The following is an 8,806-nucleotide window of genomic DNA, read 5'->3' on the forward strand; positions in this document are numbered from 1 at the left end:
TGCATTGTCATAACTACAAACATAAACGGAACTTCACATTTTGCCTGTAGATTTTCAGGCTTAAGGTATCAGGAGAATGGGGTTTTCCAATACATTGATTACGTGCTCTGTGTGTGTATACTCGTCTTTTGCGATAGTTATACCTGATAGAGAATATGGGCACATTTTATCAGGTAACATATCCACAGACCAATACTGTTCCTCACATGACAGAATTAAATTCACATATTAATGAATGGGACTATCAATAGGACCCGTCCTCTAAAAAGTATAAAATAGATCATTGCTTTCTACAACTATCAGAGTATTGAGAAGCAGTAAGTTTTCCTTCTTTCTCTTTCATATTTTCATGGCGTCTCGACTGCCCCACACCCAGCAGTCTATTGACTACAAGTGACCCCAGAGTTTATACCTCGGGAAGGGGTAAGCAGTGTCAGCCTAGCCCATATACAGGCTCGTGACTCAAGGACAAGCTGCAGCCTGGGGCTCACCAGATGAGTTTGTCAGGGGAGAAATGTCAATTTGAGCAGATGTGTTTTGTTTTTATAATACAGCTTAGAGAAACGGAATGGTTGTCATAGTGTAGGAGTTTTAGCGAGAGTTTTAAATTCAATAGAGAAGGAACCAAGAGGCACATAAACAAGAAAGGAATGAGAAAGGCATTGCAGAATTTAGCAAGAAACTGATGCTTCCCCCTCATCCTTTACTGAAAAGATTTTTAAGAAGCAGTGATAATAGCTCCAATTGCTACCAGCAAATGCCATGCAGAGGCAACCAGAGTTGTTTTTTTGATTAGAGGAGCCTGGCTTGTAACCAGCTTACTGTTTCATGCTTGAGAGTAAGAATGGCCAAGTCATGTTTGTCTGGGTTTACAGGCAGAATCGGCCACTTACTGGCTAGGTGACCTTGGACAAGAGGTCCATTTCCTTACCTATAAAACGGGGTTAATAATAGCACCTATCTCATAAGGTGTCTAAGAGGATTATGGCTAATGATACAGGTAAAGGGTTTTGCATAGCACCTGAACACATAGAAAGTGCTCAACAGAAATTTACTCATCAATATTCGTAAGTATTTGAAGACAGTATGTTCTCTTAAGTAGGCTAATCCACCCTGAATCTTTTTCAACAAATGCTCTCTTCATAGGATATATACAAGTAAACGTCAATCAAGCCCAGGTGAAATGATCATAAACTCCAAATTAGTGGTGGCTTACATAAATGTGGTGTCGCTGTTTTCTACTATCTGTGTTAATACTTCCCTCCATTTGTACAGCTAATTGAGAGCTGAATGTAGTCTCCATAAAATGTTAGCGCTGTAATGCCCAAGTGGAACTTATTTAAGGAACAATTATGGCTAGAAAATGGTCTGTAAAAATAGCTCCCGTCCCTGCATCACATTGCTTGTTCCCAGCGGTGCCTTCAAGCCTTTCTGACAAACAGGCCTGCCCTCCTGCAGACCCAGGAGTTTATTCTGCTTCACACGCCCCAACGAAACTGCCAGCTGAGGTCTAATTGCAGAACCTTCATTACCAGGGATGATTGATACTATAAAAAGAACCCAGCTGAATTTTTCACATCCTGCTGGGTGAGCACAAGGGCGGCTCTCCTGTTCCTGTGCCCCGCCTCCCCACCCGACCCCCACCAGCAGTTAGTCTTGGTACCTGTGTGGTCTGGTCTCTGCAGGAAGCTCCTAGCAGTTGACAGATGTTACACTCCCTTCTGCTCGGATCCTCCCTCCACAGAAGGCGGGCTGATGACCATGATAGATAGGGCTGGCCTTCCTTCACAGCTGCAGACAGGATCTTCATTTCTTAACCTCCCCACTTAAGTATCTTGCTTAAGGTCACCCGGAAGTGTGAGACCAGAGGAAGATGAGACATTTCTCCTGTCCCCGTAGGCCTTTGTGACAATGTATGGGTGACTCTATCTGTAAATCAGCCTTTTCCAGTTACATTTTGTTAGTCCATCAACAAGCATGTGTAAACCTCCTACTCAGTGTTCAGTACTGAGTTAATGACAGTGAAGGGAGATATTCAGAAGCAAGAGGACACTAAGGAATTTAAAACCTAGTTGGAAGGCAGAATTAGGCAGGACTGCTCCTGCTTCTATAGCTAATAACTTTAAGAAGAGAGTGATTTATGCAAATTTTATATGAAGCTTACGAAAAACCATTTTTCCATCTGTGTGTGTGTTTGTGTGTGTGTGTCTGAGAGAGAGAGAGAGAGTGGGAGGGAGAGAGAGGACAGAGCACATCTATCTGTATATCTTGAAACAGAAAGGCAGAAAAAGAAACGTCTGGAAAGATGTTCACCAAATAAGTTAGGTTGCATCTCTAAGACCTGCGTAGCAAAATGCCTGAGAGCGTAGTCTCTGAAGACACAAGGTACATTTACATCCCAATTCTGCCACTGACTGTGTTACCTTGTCCATGTTATATTTAGCCACTCTGAGTTTCAGTTTTCTTAAAGTGGGATAGTAATTGTTGTATCTCATAGGGTTCTCATCAGGATTAACTAGAGCATTGTGTAGTGCCTGGCACGTGGCATTTAAATATAAGTGCTCAATAAATGTAACTGTTTACAGTGATAAGCTATTGAAAGAGAAGAGGATGGGAGGGGAAGCCTTAGAAAAGGCAAGACTTGAACGGGTCTCTGGAGAACAATAAAGATTTGGCTGGCTAGAAGGGAAGGCTGGCAGTGGGGAGGCGGGTGTTCTCAGGGTTAGGGAAACATTCTGAGCAAAGGCAGAGGCAGGAAGGAGCCTTATTTGTTCTCCAAGAAAGAGAAGGCTTGTGGGAAGTGAGAAACAAGGTTGCATAAGAAGGGGACCCGAGATAGTGGAGGGCCTCAGGGATTCTGGGTGTTGTCCAATAGGGAAAATAAAGCTCTTGAATGTATTTGAGCCACAAAGAATCTCATCAGTTTAGTGTCAGAAAATCACCCTGTCATTGAGATGAAAAAGTGAAGTTAGAAGAGCAATAGAGGCAAGATGGTGTGATTTTTAATTTTCCTTACTCCCCCCAACAAAAATAGGGATGACCCCTAAGATAGCAAAACAGACAAGAAGCAAGCTACCAGACTGGAAGGCAGCAGAGGGAAGACAGTTCTAAGAGCCAGAAAGCCTAGAGATTACTATCAAGTACTCACCTTCACAAGGAGGGGATTTCATAAATGCGTAAGTTTGACAGACCCCGCTGAGATTGTAAGGGGGACTTTCAGCCTCCAAACGGTGGTATAGTTGGCATGTGGCCAACTCCCCTTGAGAGGAAGAGTCAAAGTGAATGTAAGGTCGGATCTTAACAAACGGCACCGCGAAACAGAGGAAAGCTTCAAGTGAGCTTTATTAGGGAGCGCTCCCGGGCGAGGTTCACTGGCCCGAGAAAAAGGGGCCAGGGAAGTCAAGCCCGGGCGAGGGTTTTGGCAGAATTTATAGGGGAAGAAGGGAAAGGGGTGTGGTGAATCCGGGAGGGCGCAGGGTATTCCTTATTTGGTGGTCTCTTCGGGTATCGTGGGGGACCGTTAGTCCCGCCCCTCGACAGGCGGGAAGGCTGGGCCGGGTGGAAAGTCCCCAGGTCAGTTCCTGGAACTGGGTGGTCCGGAAAGTCTCCAGGTCAGTTTCTGGAACTGGGTGGTCCGGAGGGTTTCGTTCTGATGCAACCTGTGAATCTGATTGCGCTCCCCTGCCTCGGGCCAGTTGGCCTTACAGTGGAGAACATGTTTCTACAAGATTTCAAAAGAGAAGTGCTCTGAATGGATCATTGCCCGCCCCAACATTACTGAGAGACAGGAAAATAGAATGTCAGGCCAGCAGAGGGTCGGTGCATTAATGTTATGTGAGTCTAGAAGCTTCGTGTGAGAAGGAGGGAATGGATGGCCATGGGAGCAAAGGTTAGACCAAGGTGTCCCTTCCTCCTGCCTTCCTGTCAAGTAAGTAAAACTCTTGATAAAAACAAAGAAAGAAACAAACAAACAAAAACAGTGCCAAAGACAGAACTATGGGGACTCAGACTATGCGGACAAGATCATCTTATGAGGAGGCAGCAATGGGAGATGGTCAAACCCAGACCCCGATCTATTGATTCTCTTCCCTGGGGGGCCATCTCTGTCCTCCTTTAAATCAGCAGGAATGACACAAATAAGAGGCTGAGTTGAGGCTTCTCTCCACTAAAGGCGCATTAACAGCCAAATAGCTGACACCTAGAAGGCAAAATGAAATTGCAGAGAAAAGTACCCTGCTAGCTGAGGAATGCAGCCATTAATAAAAGAAAGGTAATAAACGGAATTATTCATACTAGATGATAGGCAGATTTTAAAAATTGAAATAGGTATAATATATACAATCAAAGAGTGACAAATAGTATATTAACATGAATATAACAATTTTTTAAAAGATCAAGTAAAAATACTAGGTAGGAAAAATATAACAGTTTAATTAAGGAATTCAAAGAGACAAAAAACAGAATGGATACAAACAAATTTGAACCAGTGAACAAAAGATCAGGTTGAGGAACTATCTCACAAGGCATCAAGAAGAAATAAAGTGAGGAAAAATAAACTAGAAAAGGTAAGAATAATGAAAGCAAAAAGTAGGGATTTTAACAGGAGTTCCAGAAGGAAAGAAAAAAGTAAACAGAGGGAGATGTGGTAGACTGTAGCACTATGCGGTCCCCAATGAACCACACCTCTCATAATGTAGAGTTAGGCCCCCCTCTCACACTGATGCTGAACTTGATCATGGGCTTTACTTTGACCAATGGGATATCAATAAAGCAAGTAGAGATGTAAGTACCTATGCTGGGTGTGATCATGTGAATTACCCTGATTACTGTGACAAACGTAACATCAGTAAACTTGAAGCGAGCAGAGACTTAAGAAGCCCTTGTGTACACTGTCCTGACTGTGTGAGGCAGCCTAGTCTAGCCTCCTAGGATGAAAGACCCCATGATGAGAGAGGCCTAGTCATCCCAGCTGTCCGGAGGAGCCTAGTTCCCTGGATTCCCTTCAGCTGAAAGCAGACACAGGAGTTTGCCCCATGAAACCAATAGAACCTCCCAGACAACTCAGAACCTTAGGAAATCATTGTTGCTCTTTTAAGCCACTACGTTTTGGGGTAATTTATTATGCATGCAGCAATAGCTAATTCATACAGGAGGTATAGATAAATAATGACCAAAAATTCCCAGGGTAAAAGATTTTAGACTGAAATAAAAAATATTTGAGACTGAAAGGCTGATACAGTGCAAAAAAGATAAGAAAAAAAATTATCTAATATTTATAGTGGAATGTAATAACTTCACATTCCAAAAGGCAATTCTAAGAGCATGTAGAAAGAGAATATATATCTTACAAAACAACATGAATTCACTTGACATTAGATATCTAAATGGTGACACTGAAATCAAGAAGTCAATGGAGTATTCTTTTCAAGGAGAAAAAAAGGACTTCTAACATAGAATTAAACTATCCCATTTAAACATGAGGATTCAATAAAGATATTCTTAGGTAAACAAGGCTACAGGAACTTTAAAATATTCCTGGACCAAAAATATTGGTGTAGATAATATTTGGTCCAGGAATAAACTGGACCAAATATTCCTGGACCAAATAAAATAAAAATATTCCTGGACCAAAAACTAATGAATTAAGTTAACAACTCAAAAAGTTAAATATAATAAATAAAAACAAATCTATTTAAACAAATATATATAATATATAAATATATATCATGAAGAAAAAAAATCTTTTATTTGAAAAGATTTATAAGGTAGACAAACTTCTGGCAAGAGTAATGAGAAAAAAAAGTGAGACGATAAAATAAATAAAACAGAATAATAAGGAAAAAATACCTAAAGACACAGCAAAGATCTTAAACATAATCAGAGTGTCATGAAGATCTATATGCTAATAAATTTGACAACATAGATGAAATGGCAGTTGGGGGACTCCTCAGGCAAAATTACTGAGGCAAGAAGAAATAGAAAATTGGGGGCAGCGGCGGAATAGGCTGGGGCAAGTCGCACTCGCTGCCTTCTACCCTGAAGAGAGACGCGGGGGGAGGCGGGTGTGGAGAGCGGCTCTGCGCTCTCCCCATCGCTCCACTCATGCCCCAGTGTAATGAGGGTCACCCCCTCCCCCCAGCCAGCCCAGGATGGGGCGCGGGGCACGGTTGATGCTGGCCCAGGATGGATCAGACCTGTGAACTACCTAGAAGAAATTGTCTGCTGCCCTTTTCCAATCCACTGAATTTAGATGCCCCTGAAGACAAGGACAGCCCTTTCGGTGATGGTGAACCCAATTATTCTGAGCCACTTCATAGGTGTACTATGCAGTTACATACTGCCAGTGAAAAATCCCCAAATGCTTATGGACAAGATTCTCCATCTTGTTACATTCCACTGCGGAGACTACAGGATTTGGCCTCCGTGATCAACGTAGAGTATCTAAATGGGTCTGCTGATGGATCAGAATCCTTTCAGACCCTGAAAAAAGTGATTCAAGAGCTCAGTCGCCAATTGTTTGCACTTCCCTGAGTCCTGGTGGTCCAACAGCACTTGCTATGAAACAGGAACCCTCTTGTAATAACTCCCCTGAACTCCAGATAAAAGTAACAAAGACTATCAAGAATGGCTTTCTGCACTTTGAGAATTTTACTTGTCTGGATGATGCAGATGTAGATTCTGAAATGGACCCAGAACAGCCAGGCACAGAGGATGAGAGTATAGAGGAGATCTTTGAGGAAAGTCAGACCAATGCCACCTGCAATTATGAGCCTAAATCAGAGAATGGTGTAGACGTGGCCAGGGGAAATGAACAAGACAGCACACCAGACAGTAGACACGGTGCAGTCAAATCACCATTCTTGCCATTAGCTCCTCAAACTGAAACACAGAAAAGTAAGCAAAGAAATGAAGTGGACGGCAGCAATGAAAAAGCAGCCCTTCTCCCAGCCCCCCTTTCACTAGGAGATATAACCATTACCATAGAAGAGCAATTAAACTCAATAAATTTATCTTTTCAGGATGATCCAGACTCCAGTACCAGTACATTAGGAAACATGCTAGAAGTACCTGGAACTTCATCATCATCTACTTCACAAGAATTGCCATTTGTAAGCAGTTTTTGGTACAACTTAAATATATACATAAATGTATATATACAGGCAACTTAAAGCGAAACTATAAAAACCAATTATAACTAATTGGTTTTTGGTTGTTTATCAGTTCACAGATGAAAGCCTACTGCTAATGATAAGCTCTTTGGGGAAATTTTACTTTGATTTAAAAAATTTTCCTCTATTGTATGAGTTTGGTTCTTTTTTGATTCTTCCCAGTTAACTCTCCATTGAGGACTGGCTAAGAGTTAAACTCTTAAGGGCATTTGATTGAGTTCAGATTTAAATGTTCAAGATGGAGGTATACATTTGTTTAGCTTTTTCTTTTTTAAGTGGGCTCGGCTTTGGTTTGCCGGTATTACGGGTACAGGTGAACCAGTTAATTACCTGGAGTCCTGTTTCTGTGTAAGGCATGGCTTATATTTTTAGTTGATGGGGTGACTTTTTGCTGCAGGTTGAAATGCATTGTGGGTAAACATTCAGAGTAGCTAAGATGAGAAGGCCTTCTTGGACATCAGTCAGAATTTAAATTAGGCTAATTTTCCTGAACTACGTATTGTACAGAATCCTATGCTTCAGGTAACTGCCACCATCAGAGTAGGCTCTTGAACCTTTCCTAGTTTTAAATTTTGAAGTGTATATAAATGTGTGGTATGGGTGTATGTGTATAGAAATGGAAAAAAATTTAATTTGAGTTACTCAATAGTGCTATATATTACTGTTAGATTGTGGTAAATGATAAAGTTTTTTAGAAGTTGGATCTTATGCAGAATTTTTTGACTATTCCTAGTTGGCTAAATGATCAGTTAACTTTTCTTAGCCTCAGTTTAATCACCTTTAAAATCTGATTGTTTTAACTTGATTGTTACAAGATTCCTTTCAGCTTTAAATATTTGATTCTGATTTTGTTTCTGTCCAGACACATTGTCATGGTCACCTGTAATGTCACCAAAGAGGATACCATTTCCTCCCAACATATCTCTGAAATATTATGTAAAGATTTAATCAGAGAAGATTTTATGGTGTGTGTTGATAGTTTTGAGTGCATTAAACATTCATTTTACTGTAAAAAAGGAAAAGAAGAAATAGAAAATTGGAATCAAACACTATAAATTAAAATAGTCATCAAAAGCTCTCTACCTAAACACACACATACACACACACACACACACACACACACACACACACACACACACACAAGTAAATTTTACCAAACTTTCAAGGAATGAACAGTCACTATCATCAAAGATGTTCCAGAAAATTTTTAAAGGTTAAAAACTCCCTAACTCATTTTATGAAGCATATAGGAACCAGGTTCCAAAACTGGATAAGAAGTACAACAAAGCATCTTCTATACCAATAAGATCCAGCTGAAAAAATAATATAAGATACTATTTACAATAGCCAAAAAGCAATAAGGGAATCTAAGAATTAACCTAAGAATAAAGAACTTCACCAAGAAAAAATTTAAACTCTATTAAATAACAAATGAATTTGCATAAATGAAAAGATATGCCATGTTCATGGATGGGAAAATGCGAAATTATAAAGAAGTAATTCTCCCCCAAAACTATGTATCTAATATAATCTCAGTAGTACTTTCAAAATATTTTAAGATAGTAAATGTTATATAGAATAAAGGTCTATAAGTAGTAAAGCAATTTTGAAACTAATGAATAAATGGCAAGAGGGAA

General features: G+C 40.4%; 1 pseudogene; it reads left to right on the forward strand.

Moving 5' to 3' along the window:
• Positions 1 to 6,170: 6,170 nt before the first annotated feature.
• Positions 6,171 to 7,169, forward strand: LOC132422281 (histone-lysine N-methyltransferase, H3 lysine-36 specific pseudogene; annotated as a pseudogene).
• The last annotated feature ends 1,637 nt before the right edge of the window (positions 7,170 to 8,806 follow it).

The sequence above is a fragment of the Delphinus delphis genome, chromosome 1 (assembly GCF_949987515.2).
Source record: "Delphinus delphis chromosome 1, mDelDel1.2, whole genome shotgun sequence".
Taxonomy (NCBI): Eukaryota; Metazoa; Chordata; class Mammalia; order Artiodactyla; family Delphinidae; genus Delphinus; species Delphinus delphis.